This window comes from Oryctolagus cuniculus, chromosome 14 (genome assembly GCF_051225735.1).
Source record: "Oryctolagus cuniculus isolate XC-2025 breed Fujian yellow rabbit chromosome 14, ASM5122573v1, whole genome shotgun sequence".
Taxonomy (NCBI): domain Eukaryota; kingdom Metazoa; phylum Chordata; class Mammalia; order Lagomorpha; family Leporidae; genus Oryctolagus; species Oryctolagus cuniculus.
Window position 1 is genome coordinate 19,908,998 of NC_142880.1, and position 23,102 is coordinate 19,932,099.

The window sequence follows — 23,102 nt, forward strand, 5'->3', positions numbered from 1 at the left end:
TTTCCTTGGCGGGCCCTTAGTCATGAGTTTGTATCTATCCCCTGTCATAGATGGAATGTTTTTTCCTCACCTTTCCCCATAATCCTCTTCCCAGTTTTCAGTGTTAGGCCCTCTCTTCTGACTACCCCTACAGCATGTAGTCCATGTCTCCCTTTAACACTTGTTTCTAATGATAAGTGTTCACTTGATAACATTTTTCACTAGACATGAATATTTCGAGCTAAGGACCTCATATTATGTTGTATCCTCAGGGGATTTAATGTTGTCTGATGTTTAACAAGTGCTGAATTTATGTTTATTGGTAAATGAAGTAGACTTAAAATGTTTCCTAGAAAGGATAGATTCTAGAATACACATCTCCATGAATAAATTCTTGTGAGACTCTAAGACTCATCAGTAAAACTCATCAAGAGGCATTCACTGATGATTGCTTCCTGACAAGTCCAGCACTAGGCTTAGTCAAGAGAGGCTCGTAGCGTGCATTTTTAAGATTTATTTGTTTGTTTAAAAGGCTGAATTACAGAAAAAAGGGGAGACAAGCACACACACACACACACACACACATACAAACACACATGCACAGATATACCATCCACTTGTTCACTCTGCAAATGGCTGCAATGCCATGGCTAGGACAGGCCAAAGCCAGGAGCCAGGAGCTCCATCCAGGTCACCCACATGGGTGGCAGAGTCCCAAACACTTGGGCCTTCTTCCATTGTTTTCCCAGGAGCATTAGCAGAGAGCTGGATTAGAAGCAGAGTAACCAGGTCTTCAACCTTCATTCTGATATGGGATGCTGGCATTTTAAGTGGAGGCTTAACCTCTATGCCACAGTGCCAGCTCTGAAAACCATTAGGTTTCTTATAAACACCTTGATCCTTTCTGGGTAAATGAACATTTAAGGCATGATAAAGAAAGAGACATCAGAGAATAAAGTCGTGGAAAGAGAATTGTCTTGGAAGCCAAGGGGACAGGGATAAGAAATGGAGAAAGTAAGTAGATCATATGCTGCTGAAAGCTCAAGTGGGATAAGAGCTGAAAGCAAAGTGTGGAATAAGGTCATTTATCTGATGCAGAGAATATTCTTCTCAGACTCCCTTCCTCCTTATATTTTTATCTATTCTCTTAACAAATCAACTAACAGTCTTATGATAGAGTGTGCCACATTTTGCAAATATCATGGATATTTAATATATATGTAAATGTGTATAAATATATGAATATCTGAGTTAAATATATAGTTAGCATGTATTATAATATATTATCCAGAAAATGAAATATTATATATACTTTCAATATTATATTCATATAATACATTTATAGAATTACTAATTACATTAATAACTATTATATGTTATCCAGAAAATGAAATTCCTTTGCTTTTAGAAGTTGGCTGGTGACTACCCACCTTCATTTAATTGACTATGTTTTTAGGGGTTGGATGAATGGATATCTTTATATTTATGTTCAAAACTATAGAGGAAAATCCTAAATAACTTACTGTGTGCAGAGTTTCCTAGTTCAGTTCCAAAACAACCACCACAGTTCCTTTATATAACACACTGTTTGATATAGCCTCAAATGTTGTATCAAACTTTGCTATTAGCAGTAAAATAGAGGACTGGTGACAGCCAAAAAAGACCAAAGCACTCCTTTATAGCTTTCCTCAGCCTACAAAACAAACAAAAAATAGATATGTTGGAAGTAATACAAATGAAATTAAAAAAAATGGGGGAATTCATTATTCATCATTGAATAAAAAATTTTTTTTCTTTTTTTTTTTTTCTTTTTTTGGACAGGCAGAGTGGACAGTGAGAGAGAGAGACAGAGAGAAAGGTCTTCCTTTGCCGTTGGTTCACCCTCCAATGGCTGCCGCGGCCGGTGCGCTGCGGCCGGCGCACCGCGCTGATCCAGTGGCAGGAGCCAGGAGCCAGGTGCTTTTCCTGGTCTCCCATGGGGTGCAGGGCCCAAGCACCTGGGCCATCCTCCACTGCACTTCCTGGCCACAGCAGAGAGCCGGCCTGGAAGAGGGCCAACAGGGACAGAATCTGGCGCCCCGACCGGGACTAGAACCTGGTGTGCCGGCGCCGCTAGGCGGAGGATTAGCCTAGTGAGCCGCGGCGCCGGCCATGAATAAAAAATTTTAATAAAGAGTTTTTGAGCATTGTGGGGAGCAATTCGGACTATACTGTTACTGGAATTAAGATTTATTCTATGCATCTGCTCTCCCACAATATGGCGCTGGGAGAGAAGTAAACAGCTTCTACCCAGCTGCCTCTCACCAACTTGACAAGCTGCAGGAGCTGCTCCTGATTGGAGGAGAGCGGCGTGCTCGGCGTGTGGGCAGCCGAGTTGGGATTGGTGGAGAGGACTATATAGGAGGAGAGAGACGGCATGGTGGTGTGGGTTGGTTGGAGAGTGCGTTGGAGAGTTCGCGGGGAAGTTTGTTACTTCGTTCTTTCTCATTTCTCTCTACTCATTCTTGCTCTGGGAGTTTGCTGTTTACTTATTCTTACTTTACTATAGAAAGGACTTGTAAAAAAAGGGAACAACAAGCGCCCGGTCCGGTGCGGCTCCTCCGCGTGCGGAGGAGCAGCAAGTGGTGCCGTGACTCGGATAGGAAACCTAGGAGGGAAAGACCGGGAAGAAGTGGGAAATTACTGGAGAGAGAGACTAGCAAAGAGCCTAGGGGAAGGCCGGACGGAAAGAGTGCCGGTGAAAAGCTAGTCAGAACCTAGGAAAAAAGCCGCGGGGGAAGAAAATTAGAAGCTAGGAAGGAGGTATTAACTGGGAACGTCTGGGAGACTCGGTCTTCCATTACGCTCACTGCTCCAACATGTCACAGACGGTACAGACAATGGAGTTCTTTGGCTACTCTTTGCCCACTGGCTACCTCTTCCTCCTCCTGGGCACCATCCTCTGTTTCTCCCTAAAGATCATCTATGGGCTAAATATGGTTTCTCTCTCTCTCTCTTCCTACTCCCCACCTCGTCGCAGCTTTTCCTCTAAGCAAGGGAAACGAGGGGGGAGGAAAATTCATGCATTCGTAAGAGCAATCGTAGAGACGTCCCCCTGGTTTCCACAGCAGTGGAGGCAGGTGGGACGGAAAATGCGCGAGGCTGGGGAACCGATAGAAGTGCTGAAGCTGTGGCAACTCGTTGATCAGGTGCTTCAGAACCCCACGGAAGGGATCGAGTTGTTGCTTAATGAGGGGAGTGAAATGCAGGAAGAATTATGGCAGGGCAGCCAGGCGAGCAACTATTGTAACGAACAAGTGAGAAGAAAATCAAAGAAGGATTTAGAGAGCCAGGAAGCTTATGGGGGGGAGAAGGAAGCTGAGGAGGGAACCTCGCCCCCGAGAGAGATGCCTGGCCATACAAGGCTGGCAAATTCAACCATAAAGGATGAATCACCACCCCGGTATCGCCCATTGGTACTACCAAAGTTTCCTCCTGTAAAGAAAAGCCCCTTTTTTCCCCATGAGATTGAAGAAGAGTGGGAGGAAGAAGGAGTGATGGAGGGAGTAGGTATGCAGGAGGAGCTAGAAAGGCCAAGAACCGAAAACAAGCAAAGGGGAGCTGTTTATAGAAAACCTGCTTGGGAGCAGTACCAGGAACCAGGCCAGGTGTTTCCTGTAATTCAGGATCCACAGGGAAACAGGGAATCAAGCATGGGATGAGGAAATGTTAAATGGAGAAGGGCGATTTGCCTGTCCCGATGAGCAGGCCCGATTACCAACAGCTGTCCTCTTACAGGTGAGAGAGATAGCAAGAAGAGCCTGGAAGGTGATACCCAGAAAAGGAGAAGTAAGACACAGCCTAACTAAGATAGTACAGGGCCCTACCGAACCTTACGCTGATTTCGTGAACCGATTAATGGAAGCAGCAGGAAACATTTTCGAAACCGTGGAAGAAGCAATGCCCTTAGTCAAAAGATTGGCGTATGAACAGGCCAATAAAACATGTCGGGAAGCTCTTAGACCATGGCAGCATAAGGACATCCCTACCTTTTTGAAAATCTGTAGGGATGTCATGGATGATGTAGTTTCTGGATCACATGCTGCAGTAGCAGTAACCCGACAATTTAGACAGAACATGAGGGGACGTATATGCTTTAGATGTGGTCGAGAAGGGCATCTAATGAGGGAATGTAGGGCCAGATTTCCAGCCCGAGATCGGCAGGGCATAGAGAACTCGAGAAGACCAGGCCTTTGCCCACGCTGTAGAAGAGGAAATCATTGGGTCAGTGAATGTTACTTTAAAATAAACAGCGCAGGCAATCCCCAGAGGATGCCAAATGAGCCGGGCCCCATAAGAAGATCAGGTGTATATGGTCAACAGCAAAAAAACGGGTGCAGAAGGTGCGAAGGGATCCAATTCAAGGGGCAGTTACCGTATTTACGGATGGAGCTAAAGGCGGAACAGGAGCAGCTATATTTAACAATCAACGATATTTTGTTTTAACAGCATCCCCTTCTCCACAACATGCAGAGTTAGCTATTATCGCAACAATATTACGCAGAGAGAGTGCACCCATGAATATTTTGTCTGATAGTGCATATGTGGTGAATGCAGTTCAGATGCTCGCTACACAGTGCCTTATTCTTAAATCCTCCTCAGTCTATTCTTATCTAAGTGAAATTCAGGGGTTATTAAATCAAAGAGAGCATGCTATTTACATAGGCCACATAAGAGCTCATTCTAATTTACCTGGCCCACTTACTCGAGGAAACATGATGGCAGATCACTATTCAAGATTCTTGCTTGCATGCACCGCTTTGGAACAAGCTAAAGAATATCACTCTAAATGGCATGTTAACACCCACACTTTAAGTTTTAAATTTAATATTCCCCGCAAGCAAGCAGAAGATATCATTAGATCCTGTGAAAAGTGCGTTGTTACCATAGTTCCAAAGATTTCTGCGGGAGCCAATCCCCGTGGCCTTAAACCAGGACATATCTGGCAGATGGACGTTACACATATCCCCTCTTTTGGGCGACAAAGCTGTGTTCACGTCACTGTAGATACATACTCAGGTGTAATTATGGCCACAGCCATGAATAAAGAAGGAGTACAACAAGTAATCCAACACTGCTTGCAGGCTTTTGCAGCCTGGGGAGTTCCTCATGTGATCAAAACGGATAACGGCCCAGCGTATACATCAAAGCGTTTTGCTGCATTTTTGAAAGAATTCGGAATCTCCCATATTACCGGTATTCCATACAATCCACAAGGGCAAGCTGTGGTAGAACGCGCTCACTTATATTTAAAAAACTTAATAATTAAACAAAAAGGGGGAATAGGGGAAATGGCCACATCCAACAAGGATGTCTTGGCCCTAGCTCTTTATACAATTAATTTTTTGAACAAGAAAAAGAACGGTAAAACACCTGCAGAAATGCATACTCAATCAGTTGATAAGGAATCAATACAGTGGGTAATGTGGAAGGATTTGCAGGACAACCAATGGAAAGGCCCGTTCCCCTTACTCAGAAGAGTACGAGGTGCCGTTTGTTTTTTTCCACAGGGTGCGGCACAACCAATATGGACCCCTGAGAGAAGAATTCGGTTGATAAACCTGCCAGCAGAAGATCTAGAAGAAGAAAACTCCATTTGAGGAAGAAAACAATGAATAACCAATCCCTGGGATCTTTGGAATACGGGACATTTTTCAACAAACTCTGAAGTAGCACGACAAACAAGAGTCAATAGCATGAAGATCACACTGAACTTTACACAGGCGCGTATCAACGCCAAAAAATAAAAAGAAAGGGGGATCTGTGGGGAGCAATTCGGACTATACTGTTACTGGAATTAAGATTTATTCTATGCATCTGCTCTCCCACAATATGGCGCTGGGAGAGAAGTAAACAGCTTCTACCCAGCTGCCTCTCACCAACTTGACAAGCTGCAGGAGCTGCTCCTGATTGGAGGAGAGCGGCGTGCTCGGCGTGTGGGCAGCCGAGTTGGGATTGGTGGAGAGGACTATATAGGAGGAGAGAGACGGCATGGTGGTGTGGGTTGGTTGGAGAGTGCGTTGGAGAGTTCGCGGGGAAGTTCGTTACTTCGTTCTTTCTCATTTCTCTCTACTCATTCTTGCTCTGGGAGTTTGCTGTTTACTTATTCTTACTTTACTATAGAAAGGACTTGTAAAAAAAGGGAACAACAAGCGCCCGGTCCGGTGCGGCTCCTCCGCGTGCGGAGGAGCAGCAGAGCATGGTCTTGAATGTGGTGAAACCACATGATAGATGCTTTATTAAAAATCTGTTCAGTAATAAATGCCTTGTAAAATTAAGGAAATGGGTTTGCCAATGATAAAAAATCATCTTGAAAGCATTATTAATAGACTTGGTTTCTACCTTTCTTCTATCACTTACTAGCCATGTGACTTAACCAAGTGGCTTGATTCTCTGGTCCTCAGTTTCCTTATTTGTAAACTATGGTAAACTTTGTCCTCTCATTCTCATATGCTGGTCATGGTGGGCAAATGGTAAATAAATACATGACAAATCATGAAGTTATGGATGTAGTTGTAGTATTTCAAGCTTTAAATATCACCAGCTATCATTGAAACTCATTACGTTCTAATTGTGTTAGTAACTTAATGTTATCCTGAGTAATGCCTAATTATTGATTGTCTCCCCTAAAAGCATGGCACAGGGCTATTTTAAGATAATAGTCTACTTGAAGGAACTACAGGCAATGCAGAACTATTCTGGTATGTGATGTTATTGAGGAACAGGTGGGGACAAATTTGAGGCCTTGGCCACATTCCTGAGATCCTTATGATGATAACTTACCAGGTAGAATGACAGGCCCTATGTTGCATGTGCTGCCAAGAGTGAGGGAAGATATGTTAATTGAGTAGAAATGTTGACTGTGCTTTGTTGCCTGTGTACATATGTGGAGCAAGGAGAAATAAGTGGAAAGGAAGTGAGAAAATTAAAGTGTTATCCTAGAAAATGCTTTGTTCTTGGACTGTATTTTGTAACAGAGAGCATTAATACTATGATAATTTTCCATTTTACAATGGAAAAGTTCATTCATCTCTAGCACTTTATGAAGTTGCAAATCAAGAATATTGACTCTACTGAAAATTTAAATGAGCATTCACATATTATAAGAAAATGAAAGCTGGATGCTAGAGAACCTTAAGATCGCAAAATTTTATGAGGATAAGTTTGGCCTAGGAAACAATGTTAAGATTATATTTATAGAGCAAACTAGGGCATGTTGATTTATAGTAAATAAAAAAGTTAGATTCTGTTATGGGTAATATGAATGGCCTATTTTGTATTTAGTACTTTTCTGGAAAAATATCCACAACCTTTTCCAAGAAACCTAAATAATTTTGCTGAAATGGCAGCAAAACATGGCCCTCATTTGATTTTTTATATGATAAAGGCAAATGTATTGGGGGAGCTTTTATAAGACTATCATGGTACCTTGAAAGTCAGGAATAGCAGAGTTTCACAAGTGAAATGAGATAGAGCCACAATGTCAATATTTGTGTACTGAAAAATGTGACTTGTGAAACTTGGCTCCAATTACCAAGTGCTTCAGAGCCTTGCAATTTAAAATTACATTAGTAATGAAAACTGATGAACACAAAATTTCCATTTTTAAAAAAACAGTTCTACCCAACTTGCAGTTTTTGAGAAAAATAACTTAAGATAGTTTTGGCAACTTCTGATTAAATATTTGAATCTGGTTTTCTGCATACAAAGCACATTTTATTCATTATGTTAACCACACAGTAAATAAGTGAATACCACAGTCATTTACTTTGCTTAGTAGAACTAAAAAGTTAAGTATTAAGTGTGTAATAAATATGTAGAAATGCAAAAGCATAAAGAATGTTATTGGAATACTGTGTACAAAAAACAACATTCTTGTATCTTATCACTACATTTTTCTTGAAATTTAATGGAATAATCCTAATTTCATTTCTTATGTAATTATATAAAATGTTTTGGTTTCAAATGTAATTTTGACTCATTCCTTCATTTTCTTGAACACCTTGTTCCTGTATGTATTTAATCCCTTATTTTAAAAAACTTATTTTTAATTTTCCTTTTTGATAAAAACATTTTAAAATAATACCTTGTTTGAGAGAACTTTTAATTGGCTATCAGTGACTTCAGATCTTTTTCCTTCAAGTTTTCTTCTAGGTATTATTACAGATTTGAAGATAAATAGCTAAATCACAATTTTAACCATTCTATATAAACAATGCATGTGTATTATATGAGTTTCAATCAAATGATGCTTATTTCAGAGTCATTTTTCCTGTTTTGCAGATTTTTTTTTTTACATCTTTTTGATGGGTACATATTGAAAGTAATGCTGGACATCTGAGGGTAGATAGGCTCTTTAGTCATTAAAGCTGAGAACTGAGGATTTCAGATGACATTTTCAATGATATTTAAATTTCTTTTAAAATTATTTCATTTAAAAATTTCTGATTAACATGCAGTACTTGTATAAATTTCATATTTTCCTCCTTCAATGAATTTATGTATCTTTTTCACATGAGAAGGGTGAATTATTTGAGTTTTTTGGAGAGAAGTTTTGTAGCTATAGTTACTGAAGTGAAATAGATGATATAAATTTAAATAATACAAGCACAAGTAACAAATCTAAAATTAAACTGATGTGTAAGATTATTACACAAATAACATAAATCTAAGATTAAACTGTTGCTGGCAACTTTCTCAAGAGCTCTAAACAAATTTGTGTGGAGTACTTTATCTCTAGTTAGCTACCACAGCTGATAAATTTTCTTTAGAATTTTATGAATCTAGAAGACCTGTCAGGACCTCAATGCTTACAGAGAATATAAGAATTGCACACATTTCCTTAACTATTTTCGCTGGTCACCATTACTGGAAGATAACACAGATTTCCTCACGAATGATGAAGACCTGGGTTTTAGTGCCCCTTTGTTTTCAAATGTACATACTACTTCAGAAAAGGCTGAACATGAAAAAGTATCCTCTTTGCTTCTTCCAGAATGAGGGTTAAGGCTGATAACCAGAGTATACCATGTTCTTTAAACTTCCCAGGAAATGGAAAGGGATGTGATCTAGTATGAAAAATCCTTAATCTGGAGGTACTTTTTTTTTTTTTTTTGGTTCAAGATTTATTATTTATTTATTTGAAAGGCAGAGTGACAGAGAGGGAGTACACACAGAAACACATACATCTTCTATGCACTGGTTCACTCCCCAAATGGTCTCAACAGCCAGATCTTGGCCAGGCTAAAGCCAGGAACCAGATACTCCATCCTGCTCTCTCAGGTAGATGGCAGGGGCCCAAGTACTCAGGCTAACATTCACTGTCTTCCAAGGTACAGTAGCAGGGAACCAAATTGGAAGCAGAGTAGCAGGGACTTGAATCGGCTCTCTGATATGGGACATGGATGTCCAAGTGGCAGCTTAAACTGCTGAGTGACAACATCCATGGCAGAAACAAGTTGCTTAAGCCATCACCTGCTGCCTCCCTGGGTGTACGTTAGCAGGAAACTGGATCAGAGATGGAGGAGCTGGGATTTGAACCAGGCACTCCAGGGTGGGATGCAGGTGTCCCAAGCAGCAGCTATCGCACCTGAGTTTATTTTTAAATAAGTTTTTAAATAAATAATTTTTGTGGATTTTAGTTGTCTAATGTGCCAAGACATTTTAAGTTAATCTCATATATATTTATGTACATCCCTATGACACACATATTTTTTAATACAAACAGAATGAAACTTTCCATATTGCAGCTTCAGATTTGTGTACTAATTCTATATTTATGGATGTATTGCTAGTTTTTCCAAATATGAGATTTTTGTTTTGCTAATTAGAGATATTTTTATGCACTTAGTGCAAATTTCTTAAGCATTTTATGCCTCTTATTTTTTTTCAGTTGTTTGAATTTTAAAGAATTTTTTAGGAATGAAATAACTTTAGGAGCATAAAATATTTTTACACAATGCAGAAGAACTGGATTTAATTTGAGAAGACAGTCCTTCATGAATTTCCAAGTATAAGATCCTTTGTTTAAAAACTTACATTAGGGGCCAGCATTGTCACATAGTGAGTAAAGCCGCTGCCTGTGACACTGGCGTCCCATATGGGTGCCAGTTCATGTCCCAGCGGCTCCCCTTCTGAAACAGCTCCCTGCTAATGGCCTGAGAAAATCAATGGAAGATGTCCCAAGGGTTTGAGCCCTACCACCCACATAGGACACTTGGAAGAAGCTCCTGGTTCCTGGGTTTTGCCTGGCCCAGTGCTGGCCATTTTGGCCATCTGGGGAGTGAACCAGAAGATGGAAGATTTCTCTCTCTCTCTCTCTCTCTAACTCTTTCGAAGTAAATAAATCAATCTTTTAAAAAAATCTCCCAAACCCAAAACTTATCTGAAAGATATTTATAGATAATCCATGATCTTCAAATGTTCCTTACAGTTAGTTAGAATTTCTAACCATAACATTTTATCTCTTCTCATTTTTATAGAGAAAATAATATCATCCTGAAGAAAACACACGTGGTGGTGTACAGTTCTTAGGACAATTTAGTAGGATGGGGAGACCTCTGTAGCATCTTTGGGGTCTTGGCATGTGAAACCCCCTCACTGGATTTTTTGGAGGTATTTCAGCATGGTCATTAACAGTAGGGGACTAGAACCAGACTGTCTGGATTTCAGTTTGTGCTAGTCATTAGCTGGTGAATCTAGGCAAATCATTATCCTGTCTCTGCTTCTCTCCTTTGTAAAATGCCATTAATGAACATACTCTTAGGGTTGGTTAATATGTAAACAAGAATATTTTTAGTGTATGGCATACTCTTTGGTGTTGGTATGATAGAATATCTGCGACTGGATAATTTATAAAGAACAAAAGTCTATTTCTAACAGTTCTGGAGGCTAGCAAATCCAAGGTCAAGGAACTTACATGTTGTGAGGGCTTTCTTTCTGTGTTATCTTATGGTAGAAGGCAGAAAAGCAAGACAACCTGCACTTGGCTTCCATGCACAAGAGAATAGCTAACTCATTCTTAAGCTAACTAACCTAGTCCCTCTGTAATGCCATTAATCCATTCATGAGGGCAGAGCCTTTGTGATTCAGCATCTCTTATTAGGCACTAACCTCCCTACATGGTGCAATAGGAATTAAATTTCTAACACATGAAGTTTGGGGGACACGTTCAAACCATAGCAGGTACATAGTAAATCCACAATAGATGTGAAGAGTTATCATGGTGCAAGACTAATAATTAATAACTTGGGCTCCTTTGGTTCTCAACAGGGGTTAGTACTAAATGTCTATTTTAGTCTGGTATGGCTGCTTTACTTTAGACTGGTTATTTTATAAACAACAGAAATTTGTTATGGTTCTGGAAGCTGGGAAGTCCAAGATCAAGGTGCTGGCAGATGTAGTGTTTGGTGAGGGCGTGCTCTCTATTACACAGATGTATCTATTGGTTGCATCCTCGAATGGTGGAGGGGCAAAAATGCTCCCTTGGGCTTCTTTTATCAGGACCCTGACTCCATGACCTATTCATCTCCCAAAGACCCGCTACTTACTTCCACTGCACTGGAGATTTGATTTCAACAAATGAATTTAGAGGGGCCACAAGCATTCAGACTACAGCAGTTTCGTTCCCTTGCAAGAAGCTTTATATGTGTTTGGGAGCTTGATACCTATTTTGTAAATAAACTTTTATCTGTTTATCTATTTGAAGGTCAGAATGGGAGGAAGGGAGGGAGAAAGAGAGAAAGAAAATATCTGCCATCTACTGGTTCACGCCTCAATTGGCTGCAAGGCCAGGAGCTGGTCCATACTGGAACCGGGGGCCTGGAACTCCATCCTTGCCTTCCATGTGGGTTGCAGGGTCCCAAGTACTTGAGCCACCTCTGCTGCCTTCCCGGCAAGTTGGACTGGAAGCAGAGGAGCCAAGACTTGAACAAACACTCTCAGGGGTTGCTTGGATCACAAGCAGCAGCTTAACCTGCTGCACTACAGCGTTGGCCCCTATCTATTCTGCATTCCATTTCACTGGTCATGCAGCCCAACACAAAATAAAGGACATGATCATATTTAGGGTGAATTTTAAAACATATGATTGTATTTTGAAAATTAATTATTGAAGATGGTTAACATAACATCATTCTGTCTTCCATGCTTATATGACAGAAATCATGGGTAAGATTTGGATTGGCAGAATCAGCCCTAAAGGCATTCGGAGCTGGCTGAAAAGCTCATGAGAGTATTTCAGGCATGGAAAGCCAAGACACTCTGGCAAAAGATCTCTGCGAGTGAGATCCCAGTGGAAAGAACAGGCCATCAAAGAAGGAGGTACCTTTCTCTGAAGGGAGGAGAGAACCTCCACTTTGACTATGACCTTGTCTAAACAAGATAAGAGTCGGAGAACTCAGAGGGCTTCCATAGCCTTGGAAACTCATGACTGGAGCATAGGGAGATTACTGATGCCATAGACAGGAGTGTCAATTGGTAAAGTCAACAACAGGAGTCACTGTGCACTTACTCCTCATGTAGGATCTCTGTCCTTAATGTGCTGTACATTGAGATTTAATGCTATAACGAGTACTCAAACAATATATTTCACTTTGTGTTTCTATGGGGGTGCAAACTGTTGAAATCCTTACTTAATGCATACTAAACTGATCCTCTGTAAAAAAAAAAAAAAAAAAAAAAAAAAAAAAAAGAAAGAAAGAAATTATCAATTCCCAACTTGACTCTCACTGGGATTAAACATGACAATAGGTCTGCTCTGATTTCATCATCATTTAAAAAAATCATCTATTATTTTTCACTTTATGTTTCTGTGTGGGAGCAAACTGTTGAAATCCATACTTAATGTATACTAAGCTGATCTTCTGTATATTAAGATAATCGAAAATGAATCTTGATGTGAATGGAAGGGGAGAGGGAGTGGGAAAGGGGAGGGTTGTGGGTGGGAGGGACGGTATGGGGGGAAAGCCATTGTAATCCATAAGTCGTACTTTGGAAATTTATATGCATTAAATAAAAGTTTAAAAAAAAAAAGATTTGGATTGGCACTTATTATCAGCTGTTTTTAAACATCTCAACTCTGAAATTTTTTTGTAGAAGCTTCTGGAATAATGTTTTATTCTCTTATTCATGTTTATTCTAAATGTACTCATATGTTTGCTTAGTTATATCAGACATTTTCTTAATTGGTAGAGTTGTTTGTAAGCCCTATCATCTGAAGACAAGTCATTTCTTAGTAGACAAGGGCTCAGTGACTGAGTTGGGGGATGAAAGAATTTGGGGATTACTGGGTGAGTCTGGAGAGGTTGAAGTGAAACAATGATGGAGTTTGGCTCACCATGATTGGTAAGGAAACAAAGTCTTCTGACTTGGCTGTTGATGGGAAGTTCAGGGTAGTTTCTGTCAATGTCAGAGAAAAGTAGAGCAGATGATCTGAGACTGATTTTTTTCAAGAAGCTTCATTTCCCACGCTGTGCTGCTGCCATGTATGGTTAACTGCGGCATGAAATAGGATAAAACCAAGCCAGGAAGGTGTGGTAAGCCCGGGCAGTTTGTATCCCATCACTACACAAATACAAGTAGTTTGGGTCCTAAAATTCCTCCCTCATTTATATTCTGGTCGAAGACTATTTACGTCTCAAATAAGTGACTGAGGATTTTACGACATGATTCATCCTCAAGATGCAGGAAAGGCTGTGTTTTCAAGATCCCGCCCTACAGAGTTTTTTCACCTTTTGCTTGTGGAAAAGCAGAGGAGGCAAAGCAAAATCTTTTGCTGGCCGTTTTCTTATGAGTTCATGAAGATGTCTCACCCTGCTGTTTTGTAACACATCTGTACCAGGGCTGGGGAACCTATTTTCTGCCAAAAGCCATTCAGATATTTATAAATCATGTATGGGCCATACAAAATGATCAACTTAAAAATTAGCCTGCTATAGATTTATTGAATTTCTTTTTTTTCTTTTTAATTTTTTTGACAGAGTGGACAGTGAGAGAGAGAGACAGAGAGAAAGGTCTTCCTTTGCCGTTGGTTCACCCTCCAATGGCCGCCACGGCCGGTGCACCGCGCTGATCCGATGGCAGGAGCCAGGTACTCATCCTGGTCTCCCATGGGGTGCAGGGCCCAAGGACTTGGGCCATCCTCCACTGCACTCCCTGGCCAAAGCGGAGAGCTGGCCTGGAAGAGGGGCAACCAGGACAGAATCCAGCACCCCAACCAGGACTAGAACCCGGTGTGCCGGCGCCACAAGGCGGAGGATTAGCCTAGTGAGCCACGGCACCGGCCGATTTATTGAATTTCAAGTCCTGCTTGGAATTTCCTTGGAATGTTCCCTACCCCTGATAGGCACTTCTTCTTCTTCTTCTTCTTCTCCTCCTCCTCCTCCTCCTCCTCCTCCTCCTCCTCCCCCTCCCCCTCCCCCTCCCCCTCCCCCCCTCCTCCCCCTCCCCCTCCCCCTCCCCCTCCCCCTCCCCTTCTTCCTCTTCTTCCTCTTCTTCCTCTTCTTCCTCTTCTTCAAGTATACCTTTTTTAAAAAAAGATTCTTTATTTATTCAAAGGTCAGAGTTACACAGAGAAAGGAGAGGCAGAGAGAGAGAGAGAGAGAGAGAGAGAGAGAGAGGTCTTCCATTTGCTGGTTCACTCCCCAATTGGCCGCAATGGCTGGAGCCAGGAGCCGCGAGCTTCTTCCGGGTCTCCCACGTGGGTACAGGGGCCCAAGGATTTGGGTCATCTGCTGCTGCTTTCTCAGGCCATAGCAGAGAGTTGGATCAGAAGTGGAGCAGCCAGGTTTCGAACCGGCATCCATATGGGGTGCCAGCACTTCAGGCCAGGGTGTTAACCCGCTGTGCCACAGTGCCGGCCCTGATCAAGTATCCTTTTTAATTTCAAGGTTTGAGTGATCACTTACACAGCTTTAATTCCACAGAACAATAATGCATGATTTCAACATGGTTTTGTATTCAGTATTCACTTCTAATATTCAAGGATAATTTGAAGCTGGGGCTGGGGTATTAAATGTGCAGACTCATTCATCAAGCTGAACTCCTTCCAAAACTGCAGCTCTCTCTCCCAGAGCACCCCTCAGGCCATTCACAGGAAGTCTCATTTCTCTGCCCATGAGTATGTCCTCAGAAGTTCTTATGGTCCCAGGAGCATTTCCTCTTTGGGAACAAAGGAGACCCCCAGCACCCTCCCGCGGGTGGCCTCAGACTAGATCTCCTCTGATAGGACCTTCTGATTGAAATATCAAGTAAGAGGGACAGGTTTAATTATGAAGGTTAGATTGAGAGGACTGGCAGATAGGTGGCAAAGAAGAAAAATGCCGGGTGATGGAGAGACCTTGCTCACGGTAGAGTGTGCTTTGATGTAGGAGCCGCACTCAGAACACAGAATGCCCTATTTGGATGCTGCCCCTTTGCTTCAGGCTTCAGTTTGTACTTAATTGGATCTCTCACTTTAGATCTTGCCTGGAGAACCAGGCCCTTGGTGCTGCCACCCTGGAGAGAGAAAAGCGAACCAGAATTGTACAACATAAAGAGGGAATCTAAAGAGACCATCCTCCACCCCAGCCCCTAGCAGTGTCCAAGCACTTTGTTCCTTTCACTTTCCCTGCCTGCTTTCCTTCTTGATCAAGCCTGGAACTGTTTCCTCTGTGGAAGCTGACATGAAAACCCAGAGAAAGACAAGATGATGGCTGCTCTGTGGAAGTGTGGATGAGGCAGTGCTCAGAAACCCTCCTGGTTGTGGTTCTGTTAAGAATACTAAAAACATCTGATCATTTATGTTGAAAACAGAAAGTTGGACATTTAAATGACTTATGTTTCTGACTTGGACATCTGGGACACTATGTACCAGCTGAACTCTTCTGATAACAGAGAAGTTCTTGGCCTGACTTGCCAGTCTAGCTTCTGAGAGTTTAAATTCTGTTCTATTTTGTACTGTTTTTAAACTTTCTAAATACTAAGTTTGAATATGGTAGCAAAATTCTATGTGTTTATTTTGTTGCTGTCTTTATCATTTAAGATCCTATATATGTAGTACACATAATTCTACTGTTGTAAATTGAAAAATTCTGGTAAATTTAAATCTAAATATTTTAAAGTTAAAAATTTTTATGTATTTTATTTACTGTAAAGGCAGAGGGACAGAGGGAGACAGAGAAAAACACAGAAAGCCCCCATCTACTGATTCATCCCTCAAATGCCCTCAACAGCCAGGGCTGGTCCAGGCTGAAGCCTTGTACCATGAACTCCACCAGGGTCCTCTGTGTAGATGGCAGGTACCCAAACACTTGACCCCTCATTGCTACTTCCTAGGGTCTTCATTAGCAGGAAGCCCAACAGAGTTAAGACTTGAACCCAGACAGTCTGGTATGGGACACAGGCATCTCGAGTAATGGCTTAACCACAGTGCCAAGTTCCCACCTATAAATCTACATATTCTAAGAAAGGCTAAACACTTCCTATTCTCTAAATCAGATCTTCATATCACAAATGCATTACATTACAAAATCATTATTTCATTATTTGAGAGTTTATGAATTAATGTCTCCCCCAAAATTAGAGTTTACGAAACTCAAAGAATCATAAATTTATTAAATTCTTTATATCACTTTCTACCTTGAAGTTATTTTCAACCTAAGGAAGAGCAGCTACTTGAAACTGGAAGGACATAGGTTATATATCACATAACATTCCACTAAAAGGAAATAGCTGCCTGCTCCTTATTCCTCTAGGGGGCAGTGCTTCCCTTCTACATCACTAACCCAGGGAGCAATTTAAGAGCCACCTTGTTTCGCAAGACTAGCTGTGCTTCATTCTGATCATATTTCCTTCTCCCTTTCTCTTTCTCTCAAAATTTAAAAATATATTGTATAGCTGAAACATTTAACAAGACATGTTTTTAACCAGAAAATATCCAAGATAATTAGAACTTCCATAAACTAATATTTGATTTGGATTTTTAGGGAAGATTTCTTTGGCTTTCCTTCTTTATTTTCTAAGAAAGCATAGAAAGAGCTTGACCTGTGCTCTAAATTTAGTTGTAATTGAGTTCTCTTTCCTGAAAGAAACTTTTTTTTCCCCTTAAAAACCATTTTGATTTAAGTTTCCAGATTTGTCACTTGACTTACTAAAAAACAAAGCAAAACAAAACATAAACAAACCCCAAAAGCCAACCAAAACAAGAACCAAAGAACTAAATCTGTCTGTTTGGTTTTGCTTTTCAATATATTTTTCATGCCATTTAAATTTTTAAACTATTCTTCTTGTGCCATTGATGTGTGTGTGTGTGTGTGTGTGTACACACATGTGTGCACATGCCTGCGTCTACAAGGGGGAGGAAGTATCTACAAAACAAATGGATCTGTTAACAAAATGAAAACCTTCTCCATCCATCTTCAGCCCACTCTCACCCTCATGAAAATAAAAAATAAAATACATTAAGGTGGTAAGTAGACTTGTAAGATAGTTCCCAAGATTTCTGGCCTATAGTTATTTTATTAAACACTAACCTAAGTACTTCTGTGATGGGATTTTGTAGATGAATTAAGATCTCAAACAATTAACTTTAAAAAAAAAAGGAAAAAAATTAGGTTGATCTAATACCATTACACAAATCTTCAAAGTCTGTATCTAGAGATCAGAGACAAAAGTCAGATTGGGTTCAAATGTGAGAGAGATTCAATTCAGAAAGGGTTTCCCTTGGTGATTTTCAGATGGAAGAGGCCATAGAACAAGGACCCAAGGGTGTTCTGTATGGGCTGAAAGTGGTAGCCAGCTGAGAGTTGGCAAGAAAACTAGGCCCTCAATTTTACAATGCTAAGAAATTAAATTCTTCCTAAACCAAATCAGATCAGAAGAGAACCCTGAGCTTCAGTTGAGAGCAGAGACTGGATAACACATTGATGTTAGCTTTGTGTCACCCTGGGCAGGGGCCCTTCTAAGCTATGCATAAATTTTTGACCTGTATGTCTACAAGGTAATAAATGGGTGTATTTTAAGCCTTTAAATTTGTTGCTATGCTGCAGTGGAAAACCAAATAAATTTCTTTAACATTATGCATTATGTTTAGAGAGTTGGCTTGAAAAGTAGAAGCTGTCACGTGATGTGATACTGAAACAATAATGTTCAATATTTGGGGATTGGCCAGGCCCTGGCAATCTCATCAGACAATCCAGGGAAATAGGTATTGTGGTTTTCCCAGTATTCTTAGCCTGACACATATTTGAAGAGTATTGATTTATTATTGGCTTTGCCTAAAATTTGTGTTTTTTTTTTCTAGAAATTAAGTCAATGAAGTGAAACTCATTTGTTTAAAGGTTTTACTTCAAGTTAGTAAAAATGTAAGCCAAACAATTTTCATTAATTGCTATTATAATTGCCTGTAATTCTGTTGACAGAAACATGTTGGAGTTAGTCGTGCATGAAAAAAATTAATATCTGTCCTATGCAAAGATGAAAACAATTGGTTCATATTGTTGAATTAGTATTTGGTGGCTACTTATAGTAACAATCTTCCTAGTGGAAACAAATACAGTCCATGATACTAAATGTGATATTGCAAGCATAGCACTCTTTTACTAATTTGAAGTTTAATAATTTAGAATGCATAATTTAAAATGTGTGTGTGTGTGTGTGTGTGTGTGAGAGAGAGAGAGAGAGAGGAGACGGAGAAGAGTATGGGAGAAAGTATTGAAAACTTTGTGTTTTTTCGTTATTTGTTTATTATTTCCTTGCTTTTTAGCTTTAAGACCCTTTCTTTTCCTTGCAGGCATTGATTTTCCCTGAATGCAATCATAATAACAAATCTCACTGGACTTAAGTTTGTCCCCGCTGACTTAACCCCTCTCAGAGGGTGTCTTAAATATTAGTATCTCAGCAGGTTAGGGTTGGCTTGAATGCAGTGTAGAAAAAAAATACTTCAATTCCTATAAATGCTTAAAAGTAATTTTTGAATTGATAAAATGTACATGTGGTGTTTCAGGAATTTTTTTTTTCTTTTGGAGAGTTTCTTAAGCAAAGACTACAGAGAAAATTTCTAGGATAAGAGATAAATATTTTCAATCTATGACTTTCAAAATGAAAATTGGCTATTCATGTAAGAGGAAGGGGAATAGAAGTTGAATGAGGAGGCCTGATTAATGATTTAAGAGTCAGGATGAGGCCAGCGCCGTGGCTCACTTGGCTAATCCTCTTCCTACGGTGCCAGCACCCTGGGTTCTAGTCCCATTTGGGGTGCCAGATTCTGTCCCGGTTGCTCCTCTTCCAGTCTAGCTCTCTGCTGTGGCCCGGGAGTGCAGTGGAGGATGGCCGAAGTGCTTGGGCCCTGCACCTACATGGGAGACCAGGAGGATGCACTTGACTCCTGGCTTTGGATCGGCACAGCATGCCGGCCACAGTGCTCTGACTGTGGCGGCCATTTGGGGGGTGAACCAACGGCAAAGGAAGACCTTTCTCTCTGTCTCTCTCTCTCTCACTAACTCTGCCTGTCAAAAAAAAAAAAAAAAAAGAATCAGGATGAGTCTTTCTCTCTCTCCCTATATATATATATATATATATATATATATGTATTTAGTTGCAAGGATGGATTGATTTACAGTGGAGGCTTTAAAGAGGGAGTCTAGGATGATTGTTGTGGAGTGGCATGGCTGAGGGCAAAAGACCCGTGAGGTGATGGATTTGAGTGAAGGCATAAAAGGAAGTTCAGAGGACCAGAAGGAATGGGACATCAAGGATATAGCATAAAGGGATAAAAACCCCTGTCCAAGATAGATATGTGTTAGATATTTACTATGGCCAGAGAACAAGGGATCATTGGCTAAGTGAATGTATAAAATAAAGACATGGCTGTTGTATTAATTTGCTAGGGTTGCTCTAATGAACCCCCATGGACTGGGTGGTTTAAACATCACAAATGTGTTTCCCACCAGTTCTACAGCCTTTTTTTCCCCCTATGGACACTTTTTCTGGTTTGTAGATGGCTGTCTTCTTCTGTGTCCTCACATGTTCTTCCCTCTGTGTGTGTCTGTGCCCAAATCTCTAATCCTTGTAAGGATAACATGGATTAGGGCCCACCTTAATAACCTCATTTTACTTATATTACTTCTTTAGAGTCTGTCCCCTGGCACAGTCACATTCTGAGGTAGTAGCGGTTATGACTCCAAATAAGAATTTTGGGGAGATACAATTAACACTGTAACAGGCATGATCACTTCAAGTTTGTTGTGAGTGTAATTTAGGCTGTGGGAATAGAGAGGAACAGACAAGCCAATAAAAAGAAGAATCATTAAGATGGGATTACTGGGAGTATAAGATAGATGCATTTATTATTTCTCAAAAGTATATGTGATGAGCAAGCTGTGATATTAGGAAATCACCTTTTTTGAATGGGAAGATGTATTTGAACCTGTTCAGTATGAGGTAATGGCAGGATTGGAAGATATTCTGTTGGAGACTTGCAGAAATGGATGGAGATGGCCTCTAAACCCAGGCCACCTGAGGTGGGGTATTATACTTTGCTACTTTTAGTCTCACAGAGGACATTTAGGGAAATGCTGGAATAGTTTTCCACAAGCATCTAGACTTAAAGAGCAAATAAGCACACAGAGAAGAATCAGATGAGGCTTCATAGGAGCCATGAAAGCACCAAAGTGGAGCCTGTCACCTTCGCTGGATTCCTTACTCACACTTTGTTTTCAGGGGGAATCTAGGGGGCAAAGAAAGACTATTTTATCTGAGGATAAGGTGTATTATTTCTTCTTTTGTGTAGCTCTAAGTTGTGTCTTTATTAAACATTTTATGTTCATTAACTTTTCCTGTTGGCAAGCATGATGGATTTGATGATAGGCCAGAATGGGGACTGGTCATTTCACAAACATTCCCCCATCATCAACATGGTACCCATTGCAATCTCTCTTGTAGATGAGATTATAAGAATGGGTAAGTTTCAGTGGAAATAAAACAAAAAGAGCAAAAGAGAAAAGTTACCTTCATGGTATGATTTCACTAAGGAGAGGAAGAATTATTTATAAAAACAAAGAAACCTTTAGGAATGCAGTCTAAGAGAGTAGATACGAAATAAGCCAAAGAACCACTGAGAAGAGGATTTGGCAAGCAAGAGGCCATTGATGTCAAGGCAATACCTACTTGTGTGGGAGGAACAGTGGGGGGTCACAGCCAATGTATTGTTAGATGGAGAGGTATCCTAACTAGGAAGAGGTTCTGTTTTACTTTTTACAAAATTCTTTGCCATCTTAAGTTGCTTCTACTGTATAAGAATATTTCAAAAAGTTCATGGAAAATCCTATTATAAAAAAACATGCACGAATATCAAGTTTTTTGAAGCTAAATAAACATCTTAAAATTCCATTTTTCTATGCACTTTTTGAAGAAGTTTCTTATGATACACTCATTTGTTATCTACAGCTTACCAAATGTTTTGAACTCTCGTCAGATTTCAGTAAGCTACAGTTCACATTTTAAATTATATTTAATGATCCAATTGTGATGAAGCCAAAAATGCAGTTGTGCTTTTCAGTGGTTACGTCAGAATTCACTGCTTGGATAAGCAGAGAGAACACAGAAATCTTTCTAACCTCAACCCATGTCTAATTTTTTGGCTGTCAGCCTTATTCAAATCTGTTTCCAGGGCCTTGGGGCTAAACATTTAATCCATGTTTATTCCCTTGAATAAGTAGCAGTATAAATTTTATGGTAGACTCAGTTCAGATGGAAAGTAACAGAGCCAGGTATGAGATTACTCCTGGGTAATGTTGACCTAGGACCGAAGTCTGCAGAGAGGGAAGACCCAGGTGCTAAGACTTGTCCCCCTGGGATAGGACTCTGTACCTGAGGATGGTATTGGAGGGCCTGGTTACACAACGCCTTTTCTTTTATGAGAAAAGATGAACTCTTCCTGGAGATTATTTTGGAAAATTCGTATCTAATTCTTTTTTGCTGTGAAGTATTTTTAGTGGAATTATTTTATTTCTTTTAATTTTTCCTTTCATATTTTAATCACTTGTTCTACCATTATTTGTGGGGTGTTCAGGCACTGTTCTGCATGCTCAGTGAACAGCTAGTGCAAATCTACCTGAGTGGAGCTTCTATTCTTGCAGTGGAGACAAATAGCAATCAGTAATATAATATCATATTAATATAATAGTTATATCAGTTAGTGTGTACATGATATAACTAAGTAACCTTAGTAAAATTATAGTGTAATAAAAAAGAAAACAATATAGTTTTTAGAAGATGATAAGTACTGTCGCTCCCCGTCTTCGTGGAGGAACGACACAGGACCCTGCGCTGTTCTTTTGTCTGCTCAGCCCTCCCCGGGTTTGCTGCTGGTTCTTCCCGGGTTGGCTACCGTCCCTTCCACCTCCGTGGAAGGGCGGTTCCCCCTGCCACTTGGGGAGCGGCACACCGCCGGCCGGCTCTCTCGGGGGCTGCTCAGGTGTTCCTTCAGATAGATGTTCCTGGTGCATGTTGTCTCTCTCCTCCTTTATAGTCCTCTTCCACCAATCCCAACTCTGCTACCCATACTCCGAGTACGCTGCTCTCCTCCAATCAGGAGCAAGATCAGCTCCTGCAGCTCAGTCAATCAAATTGGCGAGAGGCAGCTGAGTAGAAGTTGTTTCTCCCTTCTCAGCGCCATATTGTGGGAGAGCAGATGCATAGAATAAGTCTTAATTCCAGTAACTTAGTCTAGTCCGAGTTGCTCCCCACAAGTACTATCACTTTCTCTGGCCAAAATCAGTTGCACTTTGTATTTTTCAGACATAGGGCTTGTTTTAGAAAACTATGTTGGCAAATAAAATATATGGCTTAAAGTTATCATAACAAATGTTATAACCATAGGCAGCTGAAAGTTGTGATCCTCTCCAATGTTTGTGTTTATTCCCTCCCTATAAGAAACTGGCTTTCAAATTCCATAATTGTCTTGCAACTAACATAGCTTGTATCCATTAGCTTGTCTTTTTAAATCGTCAAGTAATTTGCCTAACCTACTGGGTTACACAAACTGTTCCATGTGATCCTTGAACATTCGTTCTTTCTGGATGGCTGAAGATGTCTTTGACCATCCA

The 23,102-nt window shown here is 40.5% G+C and overlaps 1 long non-coding RNA gene across 2 annotated transcripts in view; it reads left to right on the plus strand.

Moving 5' to 3' along the window:
- LOC127492783 (uncharacterized) overlaps positions 1-23,102 on the plus strand; it is a 242,000-nt gene that overhangs the window by 25,739 nt on the left and 193,159 nt on the right. Inside the window, exon 3 of one of the 2 annotated variants that reach the window (XR_011381941.1) lies at positions 5,529-8,101. The exons of the other annotated variant lie outside the window; for it this stretch is intronic. This is a non-coding gene — a long non-coding RNA (uncharacterized LOC127492783). Of the gene's footprint in view, positions 1-5,528; positions 8,102-23,102 lie in introns of those variants that run through there. 2 annotated transcript variants of the gene reach the window in all.